General features: G+C 36.7%; 1 long non-coding RNA gene across 1 annotated transcript in view; it reads right to left on the reverse strand.

The window, feature by feature from the left end:
• Positions 1 to 897: 897 nt before the first annotated feature.
• The window catches only part of LOC114024541, a 232,065-nt gene continuing 211,524 nt past the window's right edge, over positions 898 to 21,438 (reverse strand). Inside the window, exons 3-4 of the long non-coding RNA XR_003566914.1 lie at positions 16,566 to 16,636; positions 898 to 1,609 (exon numbers count right to left, since the gene is read on the reverse strand). This is a non-coding gene — a long non-coding RNA (uncharacterized LOC114024541). The remainder of the gene's footprint in view (positions 1,610 to 16,565; positions 16,637 to 21,438) is intronic.

A 21,438-nucleotide genomic window follows, 5' to 3' on the forward strand; every position in this document is an offset into this window, starting at 1 on the left:
AGGAGATAAGACTTGATTGTAAAGGGTGGGCCTAATAAAAAGATGCACATAGACCAGAGGTATTACACACCTGTTGGTTATGCATGTGGGCTGCAATACTCCTGAGTGTGGCCTGAACCAGATTAAAATGTAATTTGTAAATATTTAGCAAAATGCCCCTTTGTATCAATTATTATAAATAGTCGTTGATATCCTCTGAATCCACCTGTATTTTTTGTGAACATTATAACATGTGTCCTCTTTCAGATGATGCTGAATGCACAAATATTTCCTGTCCCTTTTGGAAACCTCTCTCATCTATTCAACAAGCATGTATTAAACACTTACTATGTGCAGGGCTGCTGTGCTAGATACTGAAGATACAAAGATAAAAACAAAACAATGCCTTCCCTCAAGGGGCTTACATTTCACTGAATTTACTTACATCAGACATATTTCAGTAGTCATTAATGAAATAGATATTTTCCCATTCATTTCCAACATTGCAAGTCAATTTGACCATGGTGTTCATTTAACAAGTAAAAGAAGGCACCAGGAGCATTGGTACTGCAGAGGAAGCAATGATTGTTCTAGAGACAACAGTTGGGACAACAGAATCACAGAGTGGCTGGCATGTGATTTGTAGAACCAAAAATAGAACCAAGTGATGTTAACAAAACTCTTTTCAGTTGTGTCTGTTAATTGCTTATTTTAATGCTTTTTTATAAGTCATGAAAATGAAAGCATATCAGAAGCAGATTGTTTCCTCCCTCCCTCCCTCCCTTCCCCCTTCTTAAATTGATGGGGAAAGATGAGAGGAAGGAAAAATGCTTGATAATTGAAAAAAATGAAATAATAAAATTTAAATTTACAAAGATTAAAAAAGTTAACAAAACAATTGTAAAAATATTATCCCAATAGTATACAAAATTTACATGTCTTTGTCAACTTCATCCTCTGCCTCTATTACTCATACTCCAATAGGTTATTAAGGGAAATTGTAAAATTGAGTGGAAGAAAAATAATTCATTCCAGAATAAATGGGGGGAGGGGTTAGGGTTGGAGAGGAATGAAGTGACTGCACAAACATGCTCCCAGAGTATTGTTTTGTTCTAGCGTTATGTAAATATTCTAAATTCAAAACAGAAAGTTTATGTAAAAGATGCCAAGTCAATCTCTCTGTGTGTTCCATTCCTTGTTACTTGGGAAATGATGTCCTTTCTGCTTAATGATGCTGAAAATCGCTCCAAGAACATAAAGCCAAATATGCAGCAGACCTTCAATAGCTACGGTGTGATTTGCAAACCATTAGTTATCCTTATCATATAGTGTGGACTTTGTTTAAAAAGGGCTGGTAGCGCCAAATGTGTCTGCTTACAGTGGGTTCTTCAAAAAGTGTAACACATGAAGAAAGTTCTCATTTGTGGCTGAATTCAGAAGTGAATTTCTAACAAGCTACAATTAGTGTGATTATTGAAGTCAATTGTGCATAGTTTATAAATTTCGAAGTGAGCCTTTGAGGAATGATGAAACATCAGGGAAGGGAAAAAACCAATACAGTGACATTCCAAATGGATTTCTTTTTTTTTCTTCTGTCCACCATAGCTTTGAAGAACAACAGTTTGCTAACCTAAAAAGAAAAACAAAAAAAAATTCAACCAGGAAAACATAAAGCCTTGATATATTAAGTTCAATTCTTTAGACTACTTTGGGCTAAATTGGGAAGAGATTATGGGGAAAGAATTTGAGAGGACAAGGAGTGGAAAAGAAGGAAGAGGAGGAGGAGAAATAAGATGAGGAGGAAAGAGATACAAAAAGAAAGAGGAGGAAAATTATAATGAAGAGGAGGACTTATAAAATGGTTGCAATGAAGTATTTCAGAATTTGAATTGTTTGAGGAGGGGAAATTTGGGAGTGCTTGAGAATTTGAAGGAAGAGTAGATGAAGATTTTTATTTTAAAGGAGAAGGATTTGAGCTAGAGGAGGATGATAAAGAATCAAAAAGAATAAAATGATGACATGACAGATCAGAAGGAATCGAGGAAAGAGAGGTAGGGCAGGAAGAGAAAAGCAATGGGATTCAAGAAGAAAGAAGTTTATAAAACAATGGAAATAAGTCAGAGTGATACAAATTGGTAGTGATGAATAAACAGTTAAGACAAGTCAAAGTAGTCTAGGTATGACTTTCAAGGTGCTAACAAAATGAGGAGGTGCAAATGTGGTGAGAAGTCACTGACAAGAGAAGAAAAATGACTATTTGGGAATTGAAATCCCCACCAACTCCCAGCCCTTAAAGAATTTTGCCCAAGAGGGAAGCTAATAGCAAAACCGACAAAGGTTGTGGATTTTACTACTACCAAATATGGAGAATGAGGCAGATTTTGCAGGGAACTACATAAGTGTACAGCATTTGTATTTCTGCCAAGCCAAATGATGGTTATTTTTATTGAAGGTGAAGGCCGGTCTCCGTCCTTAATGAGAAGGCAAAAGGCCTCAGAAATTTCCTTTCCATTCCCCAGTTTATAAGGAAGAATGAAATGTTTCTTTTTGATAAAACAAAACAAAAACTTTTATTGATATCTTTTGTTTGCACATCATCCTCATTTCCAAATTCATCCATCATCCATCCCCCAATCAGTGAGCCATCATTTGTAACAATGAATAAGAAAGAAGGGAAGGAGATGGAAAGACCTGTGTTCAAATCCCATCTCAGATACTTACTAGGTATGTGAGCCCAAGAAAGTTACTTAATTGCTATTTGTCTCAGTTTCCTCATTGTAAAACGGGAATAATAATAGCACCTACCTCCCAAGGTTATTATAAGGATAAAATGAGACAAAATTTTTAAATTGCTTTGAAAACTTTAGTACCATATTAATGCTAAGCTATTATTATCCTCAGAGGTCGACTTTGGCCAATATAATTACACAGAATTTGATTTATTGTTTTCATTGTTGCAGTTCTTGCTCTAGTCGCTATATATACTATTTTCCAATCTGTTTACTTCACTTTGTATTAGTTTGTGTACGTCTTCCCACATTACTCTGTATTCATATCTATTATTTCTTACAATGAAGTAAAATCTATTGTGTTCAGGTACTGCAAATAATTTAGCAATTCCCTCGTTGATGGATACTCACTTTGTTTCTACTTGTTTGCTACCACAAAAGTGCCACTATAAATAGTTTGCTGTATGTGAAACCTTTCTATCTTTGACGTCTTTGGAATATATGCCTAGAAATGGGGCTTCTGAACATTTTAGTCACTTTCTTAGCATCATTCCAAATTGGTATCTGGAACGGTTGGACCAAATCACTGCTCTACCCACAGTGCTTCTGTGTGCCAGTCAACACTGTCTATTCTTTCATTTTTGTTCCTTTGCTGAGTCTAACTTGAAACCACCAAGTTGTTTGAATTTCCAATTTGCTTATCATGAGTGATTTGGACCAATCTTTCATAATGTCACTGGCAATTTGTCATTCTTCCTTTGAGAACTGTTTGCTCCTGTCCTTTGGCCACAAAAGAAATGTTTCTTTAAAAACAAAAACAAAACAAAATACCCAAATAAACAAAATAGAAGAAGGGCTTCAAAGAACAAGAAGGACCTGAAAAGGGAAAAGGGAGTAATGACCCCTCTCAATAGGTGATGGGTGAAATAGAATGCAGAGGAAGAAAGGACACTGACCACTTGGAACTAAATAACAAACATTTGGCTTGAGGAGGAAGTTGGAGCCTCTGAAAGTCCATGCATCTGCTTGTCCTCCAAGGAATGGAATGTGGATCAGTCAGGCAACAAAGTCAGGCAATAAACAGTGTCAGGCTCTGTGCTAAGTGCTATCAACAGGTATTATCCGAACAAGAGACCAGTCATTCAGTCAATAAACATTTATTAAGTGTTTTCTATGTGTTAAACACCATATTAAGTGGAGGGGAGGGCAGTACAAAAAAGGGCAAAAACATGATTCTTGACCTGAAGGAACTCACACTCTAGTGGAGAGAGACAACATGCAAATAACTACTATATGTAACACATAGGGTATCTCTCTCTCTCCTTTTGTCCCTCCTCCCCTTTATATATTCATCTATCTTTAGGGTAAGTGAAAAACAATCCTATGTGAAAGGCACTAGCAGTGCGAGGAGGCACAGGCATGGTGAGAAAGCTTTTGCTGGTAAAATTGGAGCTGAGTCTTGAAGGAAGACAAGGCATCTAAGTGATGGAGGTGAGGAAAAGCTTATAAAAAAGCATTACAGAAAGTTAATGAAAATGCATAGAGTTGAGATTGCTTATAAGGAACAGTAAGAGGACTGATATGGATCATTGAGTTATGTGGAGTGCAGTAAATTGTAACGAAGCTGGAAAGGTAGAACAGGGTGAGGTTGTGAAGGCTTTAAATTTCAAAGAGGATTTTATATTTAACCCTGAATATAACAAGGAACTACTGGAGTATATAGATTAAGTGCATGACATGTTTAGACCTTTGCTGTAGAAAAATTACTTTGACAGCTGAGTGGAGGTTGGATTGGAGTGGGGACAGACATAAGACAAGGTGTAGATGCCAAACCAGGTCTTTCGACCTAATATGGGCCATACTAATTCTACCCCTTGCTATATTTTCTCTGGTTCTGTTATAGGTAGAGTCCACCTTCATGATATCAATAAGAAACTGCTTCAGGCCATGGGACATGTATCCTATTGTAGTAATTTGTGAATACTTTGTATCTTCCAGGCTGCCCCATTATTCAAGAAAAAGGGTACTTTAACGGTTTCTATTTTCTGTTTCTATTTTTCTAGGTTCATCTTTTCTCCAGCTGTTCTTTCCTATAGTCTGTTTTCTCCTATTTCGATGCCTCTGTAAGAAATTGTCGAGATGGTGTTATTGCAAAGATTATGATTCCTTTTCCCCCCACATTTGTCCATCCATCTGGAAATACTGTAACACACAATGCTTCATTGATTCTCCCTTGTGCAGCTTCCATTAGCTGCTCAATATTCTGAATTTAAATAGAGGCTTACTCAGACTGTTTGCTGGGGGGAAAAAAAGAAGTTAAGATAGTTTCTAGTAATTTGAAACTTTCAACCAGGGTCAGTAATCCCTTTTAGACAGTGGTGTTCCAGAAGTCTTGAGATTGTTGGTTATTTTCCCTCCCCCACCCCCATCCCAATGTTCGGTTATTTATTCGTCTTCTTTTTTTATTTTTGAGACAAATGGAAAGAGCAACACCCATGAAGTGAGTTTTTTTTTCAAAATGTTTCTTAGACACCGCTCATGCAACAGGACGTAGTTGATCGAACTAGACACTTCTAGATAATGTATTTCACTGCATAATCATCACCACTGCATAATTGTTGCATCCAGTTTTTTTTTTCAGTCTAAAAATTGGTTTATAACCTTTCATCGCATAATCGTCATATGGCACAATTATGTTCGTCACACTGCTTAAAAGGTAAACAGAACAGCAATGGATTCACCAGTGGCATATGGATATGCTTTTGTCTCTCATGCATTGGGAGCTGTGAGCCTAGAATTTTCAGCACACATGCATTGTCAGTATGTTTCTGAAAGCCGTCTTGTATGGTTTGTTTAGAACACTGAAGTACTAGTGGTATTGTCATTCAAATCAAAGAAGAGCCGTAGGTGCAAGGGGAGTAAGCGGGCAGGTGAAGCTGCCATGAGTAAGTCACGTATCATGGTAAAACTTGTATCTTCCCACGCTAGGTAAACTGGACAGTACATTAAGGTGTGAAGCATTTCTTTCTAATTATAGGTTTAATCTTGCACAAAGACAGTTTAGTAATAAATGATTTTTAAGTAACACCAGTACAATTTTTTAAAGCTTCACATAATGGTCGCACCCCACTTTTTTTGCAAAAAAAAATGGCATAAAATTTGCAATGATTTTGCAGTGAAATATGGTATGAATATCCTATATGAATCTTTGCAAGTCATTTCAGATTTTCTTCTCAGAATATTTTCTAGTATGGAAATGCTTTCAGATACCCCAAGTCGGTTTCATCATTTTACAGGGGGAGAAAATTTTTTTCCCTTTTTGAATCATGTTTATTTCAGCCACCAAAACTTAAAAATAATCATATGAATATATATATAATTCTTTAGAAGTATTAAAAAATCTCAATAGTGTTTTCTTATAAATGAATTTCAGGTTATTCTGTTTATTGGGTTATTTTAAAACAAGGGAAAGAAAAAAATTAAATGTACTTTGGTGGCTAATTTATTCACAGATAGCATGACCTGTAATTGTCCAAATTCTGCAGTGGCATTTCCTTTGAGAAAACTCTAAACAATTATCCAGCTTGACAGGACCTCTTCTATATGTTAAGGTGGCAAAAGTGATTTTGTTGTAAGCACAAGATTAATAGGAATGAATAACTCTTTACATAGATTATAGATTCATCCTAATGAATCCAGTATCCACTGTATTCCAGGCACTATACTAAGTTCTGTGGATACAAAGAAAAAAAAAAAGGCCATCAAAGAGTTTTTGTTCAATTGGGTAGCTGTAACATACACACAAAAGTAAGGAGGTCAGAAAAAATTGAAAAGGATGAATATGCTAACAATTGGGGGGATCAAGGAAAGCTGGATGGAAGAGGTGGCACCTGAGTTCTGTCTTAAGGGAGGATGAAGATTCTTAGATGGAAAAAAAAAAAGAAGGAAGTGCCCTTCTGGTATGGGCATGTCTTTGTCTAATACTTGAAGGTGGAAGATGGAGTATGTTGCTGCCATTCGATGTCCTAGTTTTGAGGTCTAGTTGGGAGAACAGGAACACATCTACTAATCTCAGCAGTAAACAAAAATAAGAGGAATGCCATAATTAAGGAAGGCACTGAATTCTCCTTCCTTCTCTTGTAAACTTAAGAAGAAATATTTCTCTATGTGAAATCTCCTGTAGACAAAAGTTCTTTGCTTTGCCCTGGAGACTTTTACTGTATTGATCGTTCTTGCTTTTTAGGAATCCTAATGCTCTAATTCTGAATTCAACAAACCTTTATTAAGATGAAGGGGCTAAAAAGAGAAAAAAGAGAGAACTTTCAACTTCTAGGAACTTAAAATTTACCAAAGAGGCTGGGATAGGGACTAGACCTGTGATTTCTTCTTTTTTAATTTTTAAATTTAATTTTTAAATTTTAAACTTAATTTTTATTTTGAATTTACTGAACATTATACAAAACAAGTATTTCCATATACAAAGTAGGACAAAGAAAAATACAAAAGAAACTGTAAATCTCCATTATGTATTGTTTTTCCTTTTAAAAATATAAACAGATTTAACATAACTTTAAGAGCAGCCTTTCTTGTTGGGGTTACGTTTCGGCCTTCCTTCTCTACTTTTTTTTATTCATCGTTTTTAAAAAGTGCTTCAGTGGTCCTCTTTTCTTGTTTTCTTTTTTGACAACTTTATCACTATTCCTTGCCCCCTTTGCTACAATCAAAAAAGTCAATCAATAAGAACATAAGTGCCTACTATGTGTCAGGCAATAAAACCCATGTAATATCTGCAGTCAAATAAATTCCTAAATTGTCAATATCTGAACAAAAACATATTGAGTTCATCACTTCTCTGTTGGGAGGTGGGTAGCACACTTCATTATCTAGACCAATGATTTCATTTCATTGGTACAGGGAATTCTTAGGGGAGGAAATTCCTTCTGCCAATGCAAGTTGGCAATGTCTTGGCAACCTAAAGTCATAGAGAATTGCCTAGAGCACCAAGAGGTTAAGGGAGTTGCCCAGAGTCACAGAACAAGTATCTGTCATATCTGTCAGGGGAGAGACTTGAACCTAAAGCCACCTGTCTACCTACTACATCATTTTGCTTGTCATTATTATACTATATTACGTCATTGCATGACATGTATATAATGATCATAGCAATAAAGATGATGTCATATGGAAAATGACTACAATTATTAGCTTAACTAGAGGCATCTAGGTGGCAGAGTAGTTGAGTGCTGGGCTGGAGTCCAGAAGACCTGAGTTCGAATCTAGCTTCAGATACTTGCTAGCTGTGTGACCCTGGGCAAGTCACTTAACCCTGTTTGCTTCAGTTTCCTTATCTGTAAAATGAGCTGGAGAAGGAAATGTCAAAACCACTATGATATCTTTGCCAAGGAAACCTCAATGGGGTTAGAAGAGTCAGACATGACTGACATCAGCTTAACTATTGATTCTCTAAATACAAAAAACTTTGTCCAATAACCAATGAATTAACATACTGGAAACATCTCTATATTAAAATTTTTATGATAGATAAAGCCCAGAGACAAAAACAAATTACAGCAAATTAGAAGGATAATTTTCGTTGAAGATACAAAGTATTTGCCAAAGTTGGTTTCATAGTGAGCCCAAAGACAAGATGAAACATAATTACTTGGGTCCTTGGTATTCTCTCCTTCTTGGACCACAAGCAAAAAGACGATAAGGATAATTGCAACTCATGTGCAAACATTCAAGACAGAGAAATTCAATGAAGAAATTGTCAAGATTTTCCAAACTAAATTAATATATAATTTCATCCCTAGTGACTTCAATATAAAAGTGGGTGGAGAGCAAGATAGCACAAAAGTGTATGAGAAAATATGGTTCTGGTTTAAGAAAGGAAACAGGTCAAAAGTTTGTCAACTCCTCAGAAACTTTTTTCATAGTGTTGAAAGGCACTGCATGTAGTAAGGATCAAAGAGCATCACAAAAATTAAAATGGATTATATCTTAGAAGATAGGAAAAACTAGTTACTGATGTAAGAGTCATATCAACATCAGTTTTGTGTGTGTATGTGTGTATATGTGTATTTGTAGCTAAAATATTTGGACAAGTTGTAGCAAACATAAAAATCAACATAAAATTAGATGAAAAGATGAAGATAAAAAGAGAGCTTTGTGCTTATTTTTCCTGAAGAGGATGGAGCTGGATTCTAAGGAAGAAACAGATGCTTGTTCTCTCTGGTGAAGTGTATTGAGACATCTCTGATGCCCTGACAATAACAATAGAGTATTGCTTTGCAGGGGCAGATATTCAGAATCTGACAAAGAGCCTCCAAAAATGAATCAAGCCTGTTGAATACTATGGGCTTCTGGTAATTCATGTGGGCACAAGTGATATGCCCAGAAGAAATTTAGATTACAGGATTATGGTGTTTTCATCACTGCCATTACTGTTAAAGACAAAGGCATTAAAAGAAGCAGGGAATGAATAGCTGTTTGATAGAAAAAATGATATCTGGTCCATAGCTTAAAATAAAAGAATGACTATTGGATAAGATGGAGTATACCTATCATGGACTGATAAGGATGATTTTTTTTTGCGGGGGGAGTCTTGCAAATCTAAACAAAGGGGCTTTAACTTGAAAAGGAATAGAAAAGAAATTTACATGATAACTTTATTATATATTTAAAAGGGATAGCAAGTTGCACATAATAGATTTGCAGTTTCATGTGTAATCATCTTCTTTATTATATTATTTTATGGAAATGCTTGTTTTAGTCCATAAATTAAAAAAAATAATAATAGAAAGGGAAAAAATCTAAGTAAATAAACAAAGCTAGATGCCACAGAACTTTTGTATAGAAAGAAGAATAGCAATAGAAATTAATCATTCATCAAGTATTTATTAAGTGCCTACTATGTATCAGGCTAAGATACATAGAATAACAGTACAAAGAATGAAACAGTTTCTACTAACAAGGGACTTATATTCTAATGAAGGAAACAACAAATATACCCAGAAATATAAAATGAGTAAATACAAATAAACACAAAGTAGTTAAGTACAAGTTGGTTTGGGAAGGAGGGTATTAGAATTTTGGGGAACCAGAAAAGGTTTCATTCAGAAGATGGCTCTTGAGCATCATTTTAAAGGAAAAAGGGGATTTTATGAGATAAAGAGGGATTGCATTCCAGGACCAATGCAACAGAAGAAATAAGATTTGGAGTAGATATGTAGTTAATAGAGAGCAGAACAGTTAAGCTGGATCAAAGAGTGCAGTAGAGGAAATTGTGTCCAATAAGGCTGGAAAGAGAAGTTGGGGCCAGGCTGGACTGGAACGGGGAGGGACTAAAGTCTTCTGACCTATACACCCACATCCTAGTGAGGGTCCATGGGATAGAAGAACTATTCTAGATTTGGTATTTTGATTAGGCTGGAATGATGAAACTTACTCTATCACACAGTTGTTTCTATGACTTTTAGTTTAACCGTGTCTTATAAATATGTGGATATAAGAATATAAATTGAGGATATGGAAAATTTTAATATGTCTTCAAGTCTCAGGGGGTCAGAGACTTGGGGATTTTCAACAGGAATGAGTGGGAGAGTTACATGATCGGATCTGCACTTAATTACTTTGTAATTACTTTGACAGCAGACTATAAGATGGACTGGAGTGATGTGAGACTTTAGGCTCCAGCTAGGATTCTCTTTCAATAATCTAGGTGAGAGATGATGAAGACCTGAGCTTAGGTAGTATCTATGTGTGTAGAAGGAAGGTGTTGGAAGCAAGAAATATTGTTAAGGTAGAAATGTTAAGATTTGGCACTTGATTAAGCACAAAGGGAATCCAGAATAATGCTGAGGATATGAACCTGGAAGTCTGGAAGGATGATTGGACCTATAAAAGAAATAGAGAAGTTTGCTCAGAAAATAATAGGAGACAAAAATCTAAGCAAGGAACCATCATTTAAATCCTTGGCCTCAACTGTCTATACACAAATAAACAAAGTAGAGATTAAAAAAAAGATAAACTAGAGATTCTAATTATTTTTGTTGTTGTTGAGTTGTTCCAGTCATGTCCAACTCTTTGTGACCCCATTTTGGGGTTTTCTCAGCAAAGATATTAGAGTGGTTTGCCATTTCCTTCTCCAATTCATTTTACAGATGAAGAACTGAGGCAAACAGGGTAAAGTGACTTGCCCAGGGTCACGCAGCCAGTAAGTGTCTGAGGCCAGATTTGAATGCATGAAGATGAGTCTTCATGATTGAGGGACAGGTCCACTGGAAATCAAAGAAGGCTGAATTAGTAGCAATAATGTTCTTGGAGTGTACCATAATCCACATGGATAAAAATAAGGAAATAAATCAGTAGTTTGGTGAAAAAAAGATTCCAAGCCTGTTATAGAGGCTGATTTAGTAGTTTTAGGGGATTTAACAACCAGACATTGGCTGGAGCTCTCTGTATTCCAAAAGAAGAGTGGCAAAATTGTTCCTTAGTTTACATTAATTAAATTTCCATCCTTCGCAAAAGGTTGAGACAGCGCCAGGGGAAAGTGATGTCTTGGAACTGATTCTACCCAAAAAGAGGAACTATTTCTGGAGCAGAAATAATGGCATCCATAGGTAGGAGTGATTACTCCACCTTATAAAGCATGATAGAGAAAAAGGAAACTTGGGCATGGTCTGATATGTACCTTGAATTTTGGGGAGAACGAGTTTTAGAGAATTCAGAAAATGGATAATTAGGATCCCAGCAACTGAAATACTACAGCCCAAGTGGGAATGGAATTTGATAAGAATGAGAGCAAAAAAAAGAGAAACAATTGCAATAAAAAGGAATATAGATGTATACTCATTAAACTTGGAGACAGGAAATATAAGAAAAGCAGGTAACAGAAGATGAATTCAAGAAGATGGAATGGTCCTGCAAGAATGAGATGAAGACTTGTGTTTCAGCTCTAAATGTCATAAGAATTGGGAAGAAAGCTAAGGACTACAGTAAGATGGTTGCTTCATTTGTTTTATTTTATTTAGCTATACTGGAGAAAAGAGGAAATTGGAGAATTCTTGGACCACTCCTTGTGGTAGATGAGGCCATGATAATGGAAGAGAAGGCAGAACTACTCCACTCTTAATTTTGTTTCAATTCTATAAGCAAGTGATCATGAAGTGCCTCTTATGCAAAAGGAACTGTGCTTGATGCAGGGGACATATGGAAAAAGAAACTGACCTGTCATCAAAAAACTTATGTTCTATTGGATATTTGCCTTGTAAAACAGGAAAGTAAATACTTGATCATTTGGAGAGATCACTGATATCTAGGGGGATAAGGAATTGTTCCATTTTAGAATTGGCACCCCAGGTGAGTTTTGAAAGAAGTTAATGACCCGAGAGATAGGTGGAAGGAGTAATAGAGTCAGAAACTAGATTATAAGAAGTTGTAAAGTGTGCAGGTGATGAGAAAACATAGATACCCTTTCTAAAACCTTAGCATTGAAGGGAGAGAATGCATTTAGGATGAAAAGAGAGCAGAGTCAAGTTAATTCTTTTTCTCCCTTCAGAACATTTAGACATCTGGAAAGTAGCTAATAGAAAAGGAGAAATTGAAGGTGAAGGGATCACGAGGCAGTTAAATCAAATAGTGGCTAGACTGCTGGACTTGGAGTCAGGGATATCCAATTTTCAACTGTGACTCTTTCTAGCTGTGTTACCCTGGGCAAATCACTTAACCCCTGTGAGCCTCAATCTCCTCTTTTATAAAATGAGAATAATAATAGAACCTACCTCAAAAGGTTGTTGTGAGGATATGAGTTAATGCTTGTAAAGTGTTTTGTATACTTTAAAGCTCCATACAAATATTCAGTACTAACAGTAGGATGATAACGATGAAATAGTTTCCTGGAGGAAATGGAAGGGGGAGGGATCAAAGACACAAGAGAAGGGATTAGTTTTGATAAAAAGGGGAACAGTCTCATACTCTGAATCCCAAGCAAAGGTTAAAAACCTAGAGAGGTTTTGTGATGGCGAGGATGGGAGATTAGGGAGCTAGGGATAGGTGACCTCGGTCTTCTCTTTTAGGACAAATCCTGTGGGAAGGGATTAAGAGTTGACTAGAAAGAAGGTTTTATAAAACTGCTGTAGAGAATATGCTAGGGAGTCAATCAGACATGGAACAAAATGATTAAAGGTCCAGCTGAGGTTTTGGTTACCCAGTCCCCGTGACTTCCCCAGCAGTGTCTGACTACTCTGTACTAGGAATGGAAAAGGCTGATGGTTTGGCTGATCTATCCAGGGTCGAGAATTATAGAGAAGGGAGGAACATTAGAAGGACAAGAGCGTGAGGTAGCAAAGAGTGGTGGACAGAGTCTAGCTGAAATGGCTATTTATATGGTGAAGACTGTGGAGGGATGGGGGGTAAAAACAGAGCAAGGATAAAGGAAGTAATTGCAAGGTTGGAGGTTGGAAGTAGGGCTGAAGAGTGAGTTCAAGAGGCACGAGATATGGAGACATTCAAGGACAGAGTGATATGGCTGTAACAGTTGCAAGATAAGAGCTGATATAAAGAGTTTCTCCTTGAAAGCAAATAAAACAGGGGAGGAGGAGTCAGGAATGAGGACCGGGGGAAATCATGCTGCAAGGGATCAAGTTCTAGATGACTTGTACTATCTCCCCTCTTATTTTAACTTTAGGAATTAAATTCACATGTAACATCTCCAGTTTGTCAATCTTCCAGTAATTCATTTATTCAGTCTTTTCACTCATTCAGTAAATATTTGTTAAATGTCTAGCATGTACAAGGAACTACAGTGGGCTGTGGAGAAGGAGAGACAACCTGATGAGGTAGAAAAAGAATTGGGTTTGGAGTCAGGAGAGCAAGGTTTAGATACTAGCTTCAAAATTTACTGCGTGTGGAATAAAGGACAGGTCATTTAACCTTTCTCAGCTCTATTTTCTTCTATTTTAAATGGTGTTAGTAACACTTACAGGTAGTAACGCTTTACTTCCTAACCCCAGACATTATTTTATTTTGAACCTGTGATTTCAAATGTGAATTACTAGTCAATGCTCTTAAAAAAAAAAAAAAAAACAACTTATAACCTAGGAGGGGGAAGATAAGAAATCCTGGCTCTGCTTCTTACTACCAGACTCACCTTGGTTGTGTACATATCAAGGCCTGTTTTCTCCTGTGTGTGTGTGTGTGTGTGTGTGTGTGAGACAGAGAAAGAGAGAGAGACAGAGAGAGAGAGAGAGAGAGGGAGGGAGAGAGAGAGTTGGATCATTGTAAAGACAAGTAACTTTGAAAGCCTTAAAAACTCTGATGCATGTAATAATGAATGATAATTCTTAAATATATTATGATGGTGAAACATGCTACCTGCCCCCTGACAAAGAGGTTATGGATTCAAATTGCAGAATGAGACGTTTTTTGGACATAGCTAATTTTGGAATTTGTTTTACCTGAATTTGAGTATTTGTTACAAGGGTTTGGTTTTGATTTTCTTTTCTTTCTTTCTTTCTCCCTCCCCACCTGGGATAGCAGGGGGGCAAGGAGATGGGAGGGAGAGAAAACAGATTTTTGTTCAATGAAAAAATAATTTTTCTAGAAAGGGGTTGGGCTAGGTAACCTGTTTAAAGCTCATTTCTAGCTTTAAATCTACAATCCTTTCAAACATATGTACATGGATAAGTATAATATAAATTATATTATAAGTACATAAAAAAAGCATGTCCTATAAGATGGTTCCTGATAAGATAGAAATTCAACAACATTCTACCCCCAACCCAGTTACGGAAACAGCAGACCAAATACCTCTTAACCAGATGTTGTCTGTTCTAACTTTGTGCCTGGATTCCTTTATCTGCAACTTATAATAAAGTTGCAAAGGAAAAGGTACCCAGTTGTGTTATGAATAAACGTACAGGGTCGTGGAGGCATGCATTGTGTCAGATCAGGCTGACTTCTCATTTGCCGAACAGAGGCTGGAATCAGTCAGGCAGCCACCACCAGCATGCCAGTCCTTTTTAAAGATAGCTTATTGATTTAGAAAATAAAAGTATGGCTTGATTGCAGTGGCATCCATCCTAGATATGTGGACAAGACCATCTTGTCATTTTTATTACCTTGAATTCTGAAAGTCACTGCAGTAAGAACTTAGCAACACTGCGCACAGAGAACCTTCAGGAAATGAGGAGATTTAGAGGCAACATTCAGCCTTCCATAGTCACATATTTACTGACATCAATACCATATAATGTGGAAAAAAACATTATAGGGAATCTGTCTTTGCAGAATAATCACTGTGGTACCATACATTTTCATTGAAAAATTAACTAGGCATTTATTAAGGAGGCAGCAGAATGCATTGGAAGTCAGAGGGACTGGATGTAGATAATGTCTCTGCTGCATATTACCTATGTGACTTTGGGCAAGTGATTTAAACTCTCTGGAACTCAGTTTATTTATCTGTAAAATGTGTGTGGGTGGTGTTAGTGAATCAAGTCCCCCCTTTTTAGTTTTAAATCCTTTGGTTTCACCTCCAGGTGAGAATATTGTGTGAAATCAGTGGCATAGTGGAAAGAGCTCTGGAATCAGAAGTTCTGGGTTCAGATCTCATCTCTGACAGCTACTATTTGTATCACCGAGGAAATCACTTAATCTCTCTGAGCTTCAGTCTCCTCATCTATAAAATGAAAGTGTTAGGCTAGATGACTGAGTCTTTTCCAGCTCTAGGTTTGTGATCTAGGCATGTGAACCTATCTGAATTAGTCACCCTTTGCTCTGGGCATAACAAAGAGTACCTAGGGGTGGTTAAGATTTTATTGCTATGTGTGTGTAGATAACCAGGAAGCAAAATGCTGTTTTTTGTGGGGTTGTTTTTTTTTTTGTGGGAATGACCTGTGACTTCCACAGTATAAGAAATTCCTTCCATTAATGGAAATCAAAATTAGTCTATGATGTAGTGGATAAATCGAACCCTATGGAGTTGTGTGAGGAGTATAAAGGTTAAGTGATTTGGCAAGGGTGACAGAGCAGGCAAACATCAGAAGCATAATTTGAACCCAGGATGGCTTGACTACAAGTTCAGCATGCCATCTGCTGGTGCAACACTACCTCTTCATGTTCTATAATGGAAAATTAAGTAGAATCAGAGCAATAAGTATTTATTGAGCACTTATTCATTCAAGAGACAGTAAAGAGAGAAGTCTGCTGAGAAAGGAAGGTTTAGAGAACAAGGGCAGATGGGGCTGGAAAGGCAGCTTGGACAGAATGCAGAGTTGAGGATTCGGGAATAACATGATTTGACTTTATTCTACAAGGACAGGGTGAAGGGAAAGAGGCTATCTAGTGGAAATAAAACTAGATTTGGAGTCAGAAGAGTTGCATTTGAACCCTGGTTCTACTTTTAACTGTGGGACTTTGGGCAAATTGCTTTGCTTCCATGGTCCTCAGTTTCTCCATCTGTAAAACAAGGTTTTGGATTAGATGATATCTTAAATTCTCTTCAAGTCTTAGGATCTTATGATCCTATGATTCTGGGGTGGTAATACAAAGAGGAAGGAACGAATAGATGTGACAGACAGTATGAGGACCAAAATGACAAAGCATATCATATTACAAAGCTGGATATTAAGGGAGCCATAAGATGGAAGTCATAGAATCAGACATTATGGGAACTCTTAAAAGCATTAGCAAATGAATCCAAAACTATTACTTTGATCATGAGGGAAATTAGGCTTAGGGAAGTTAAATGCTTTGACTAACACAGAGAGTGGTAACATGAAGTCTAGAACTTGGGTGTTCTAACCTCCATTCAAGTATTGCTTGATCATATTACACAAAAATAACCAACCATTTTACCTGCTTACATCCTGGATCCTACAGCCATTGTCCAGGAGAGCAATCTTTTGGAGGTGAGAATATAGGGAGATCTGAAGAGAAATAGTGAGATACAAAGTTACAAATGTAGGTTGGAGCCAAAATCATGGAGCTCCTTGAATGTTAGATGCGAGAGGCAAAGTCATTAAAATTTTTTGATCCTTCTCCTTCTTCAACGAGTTCAGTTTTTGGCTCACACTCTTTGTCTTCACCTCAACTCCTGCCCTCATGATAAGGGACTTTTACGTACATATTAATGTTCCCTCATATGCCCTCACCTCATTTTCTCACTCTACCCATTTCTCAAGACATAGTCCTCCACTCTGCCTCAGTTACACACAGAAATGATCATACCTTTGATCTTCTCATCACCCACTAGTATTTCACTTTGATGTTCATGAACTCCAAAATTCTTTCATCTGATCATATTATTTTATTATTCCTTCTCTTTCTATGTTTCATGATCCTACTTTTTGTCTTCCTCATGACCTCAAATCCCTTCATTCTTCAGTCCATTCATAAGTCATAACCTCTGTACTGGCTACATTTTTTACCCTTCCCTACCTTGACCCCTTGGTAAATTAGCCCAACTTTACATTATCCTCTACATTTGAATCTATTACCCCCTTGTCCAGATAACAGATTACACTTTGTTAAAACTCAACCTTTGGTTACACATACCATCCACCTCCTTTGCTCCTATTCATATGCTTTTAAATAGAGATAGAGAAAATCATGAAACCGTACTCACTGGGTTCACAACAAATTTATGTTACATAATCTCAACTGGACCTTTACCACTAGAGAGACCTTTTGTACTTCTCTAATTGATTAATTATATAATTCTCTTCAGTGGTTATTCCAACCTTTCTATCTTCCCTCAAACCTTCCATGACACCCTTTCCTTCCACCCTCTCAACTGATGACCTTGACATATTTCACCAAAAAAAAAATAGTGGAGGCCGTAAAGGAGAGCTGCTCTTCTCCCCTTCTTCTCATCTCAAATCACTTAGGCATCTTCCCTTACTATCTTCTCCTGCACCCTGTTATGCATGGAGAGATGGGTCTTCTTTTTTGCCAAGGCAAACATCTCAGTATGTACCCTTGATCCCATCCCCTCATCTTTTCTCCAGCATGTCCAGAAAACTCTCTCTTTCTTCACTTTTTCCTCTTGGATTTATTGGCTTCTTTCAAGGATTATCTCAAATCCCATTTTTACAGGATGTCTTTCCCCCCCACCCTCTTCTTTGACTGTTAGTGCCTTTCCTCTGACATTACCTTCCATTTAATATATATGTATATTTAATATAGATGTATATTAGTTTATACATATGCATATGTATATCTATCCTTATATACATAATCATTTGCTTGTTGTCTGTCCTATTAGAATGTAAACTCCTAGGGGAGAACATCAGTTTTGCTTTTTTTTTTAATTTTTTCTATCCTCAGAAATCAGTACATGGCCTGGCATATAGTAAGTGTTTAATAAATGTTCCGTCACTGACAGGGAGTGACATCATTAGAGCTATGCTTTTTTTAATGTTAAAAATCAAACCAGTTATTTATTTTTACATACTATAAAACATTAGTCATTATCATTCACTTTTCCATAGGACACAAAATATTTTAAATTGATTTTTGCTCATCAAATGCATTAATAGTTTAATTGAATTGATTGGTATAATAGAACATTTCAAATTGAGAAAGAAAATCTAAATACAACATAACTTTTTCTGATCCTAGGACATATCCTACTTATAGAAGTATCATTTAATGAAACATGCTGCAATTTTAACATGTAAGAAATAAAGAAAAGAACTTCTTAACCCTCACCAATTAAAAACAAAAAAGAATGAAAATCAAGAGGAAAGCAGATTATCCAGCTGTTTTGTTTTCAAGCTACCACCGAGAGCAAGAAAGAAATTTGCAACAGCTGAACAATAGTTTTTGCACTGACTCTCATCATAATGCAAAGATATGTACATTTCTTCCCAGGTACCTGGGGAACATCAGCATTAGAATGCCATTCAGGTGGAAACTGAAATTCTATTGTGTTGAAAGGATAAGCTCCCACAGTGGAAGATTAAGGAAGATGGCTGTGAGACAGTGTCTTCCAGATAGAATGCTATTTGGAATTTGAAGAGGGTCTGGGTAGGGAAAACTGCAAACTAATAAAACTATTCAGGATTAGAACAAGAACACGTCAAATCTCATTCAAATAAAAAGTTGAAATCTTTCAAATATAATTTTGATACTAAAGTACTTACCAAGACCATTCCATGAAAAGATAAATTCTAAAAACAACAGTCAAGTTTGTCATTGAAATAACCCTTGAGCTTAAATCTGTCATCAGAAAATTGAACATGCACCCATTAAGTATTGAAAGTCATTCCTCTCTCTCTCTTTTTCTCTAATCTGGGTATGAAAAATAGTATTTATATCATTCAAACGATATCTTTATATTACTGTGTACTATTTGTCAATGACAGACATCACCCTCAGTTCCCTTTAAACAGTAGACTTTGTCCACTGAACTGAGCATAAAAATAAGATAATGAAAATTCTTTAAAACTTAAAAGATTATAGCATCAGAGACAGTTGTCTCCAGTGAAAAGTATAAATTCAAATTCTCCTTTGTTTTCTCCCAGCTAGTGAGAGCAATGGATAACTGATGCCCACACAGCCTGTGTGTTTCTTTAGTATCCTCACACAAAGTCCTGGGAAGTAAGGGAAGGTCCCTGATATGTTAGGGTGGACCCCTTGTGGTGAATTTATAGGAAGATGCAGACGCACAGAATATATGGGCATGGATAGGCAATGGTCTATGTCATGAAAAGCAAAATCTTCGTTCTCTTCCTCTTTCTCCACCCAGATGACAGCATAAAGAAGAAGAAATTAAGATGTTTCCTACAACAAACTGAGGGCTTCGAAAAACCCAAAGCATTTCTAGAATGGTATCCAACTAGGCTGTATGTTACAGATTGTATGTTGGATTTGATGTAAGGGGATTTGATGTAATCCTCCCTGTGGGACCAAGGATGATAAAAGTATAGGTATGTCTTTTCTGAAAACTGCTTTATAAATGGCAAGAGTAGAAATCTATTCTTTACATAAATCATGAACTGAACACATTCAAAAGAAATCATATGAATGGAATGTTAAGATGGATCTTATAGCTGAGATATGAGCAACTGACATAAAAGTTTCATATGAAAACAATAACTAGACATCAAAATGGACCTAATTTAGTTTTCTTTTTGAAGGCCTTCCAATTCAGAAAAAAAAATATAGTTTTGATTGAAAGAATAAAAATTTGTGTCAGAAAAGTGCTATAAAACTAAAAAATAGAAAAATAAATAATATACATTATAAAAAGAGACTTTGAGGGTTCCGTCTACCCCCAGCCGTTGCAACTGCCATGAGACCAGGAAGATAATTTTTACCTATGCAAGTGATATGGTGCTGTGTTTCTGACTTGTCAAGCCAGAAGAGCAAAGAGCAGAGACTGTGGACCCTGGAACCAGATACCCTACTTTCCTGCTCATGTAGTTGTGAATAAGAGAATCCAAAATGTTCTTGTTGGAATGAATCAGTAGTCTTTGTGGGGTTTTAGTTTCAGCTTTCCAAGGTTCCCTATGACTGAGATGCAGAAAGGGGAGGAACTGTCATGTTCAGCCTATGAAAAAGAGAGAGAGAGAGAAAGAGAGACAAGAGACACAGAGAGATAGAGACAGGGAGACAGAGCCAGAGAGACAGAGACCCTGTCCTAAATGAAGCAGGAGCATAATAGGGAAGGTCCTAGGGATGATTGACAGTCTACCTGTAAGAAATACATCTTTTCACATGCTTCATCATACTGTCTAATTACAGGACAGCCTATCCTATATGAGGACACATATACAGAACTCATATTATTCTATATGAAAATGAAACCCAGATCACATGGTGCACTGGGGAATTGAATTGGTAATAACAATTTTTGGTTTTGAATTTGTTTTCCTTTTGAAATTTCATAAAATCAGGCTATGAGAGCTCTAGCAAGTGTTGTTTGTAAGTTGGAAGAAAAGAGATCTCTTATTGGCTGAGCCTCACAGTACTACATAGAACCGAGCACTTAACCTAGTAGCCAGCCTGCTGGTGATGACTCTCTTTGTCCTTAGCCAGGATGGTGTTCAGAAAGCAGACCTGGTTTGGCATAGGACTTGAAGCCTTTTCAGCCCTGCAGGGGCTGCCAGGTCTCAATCTCTATTGATATAGTCTTCAAGAATCCTATGTCATCTCTGTATGACAGTGAAGGTCCTGAATGTCTAATTTTGCAACATGTAAATGGGTTTCAAATTCTTCTGAAAAGTTGTCACCGATCATTTTGCTTTGGGGTCTCTGCTTCCTAATTTGAGACCAAGTCTATATCATAGCATAAACATAAACTTGAATATCTTGGGATGTATTAGGTGGGGTCAGGGACAACCTAACATATCCAAAAAAATAGTATTTGTGTTTCATGTCTGCATTTTAAAGTGAAGTTGAATTGCTAATTAAATAAGTTTAGGTAAGTTTTAGTTTCCTAGACTGGAGTCAGAAAGACTCATCTTCCCGAGTTCAAATCCAGCCTCAGACACTCATTAGTTGTGTGACCCCAGGCAAGTCATTTAACTCTATTTTCCTCAGATTCTTCATCTCTAAAATGAGCTGGAGAAGGAAATGACAAAGCACTCCTATATCTTTGCCAAGAACACCCCAAATGGAGTCATGAAAGTGGGACATGACTGGAATGACTGAACAACAAAATGGAGTGTTCAATAAATCTTTACCTTTAGAAATTAGGGGAAAAATTCCTGAGTGCATATATACC

The sequence above is a fragment of the Vombatus ursinus genome, unplaced genomic scaffold, assembly GCF_900497805.2.
Source record: "Vombatus ursinus unplaced genomic scaffold, bare-nosed wombat genome assembly UNPS02014821.1, whole genome shotgun sequence".
Classification (NCBI taxonomy): Eukaryota; Metazoa; Chordata; class Mammalia; order Diprotodontia; family Vombatidae; genus Vombatus; species Vombatus ursinus.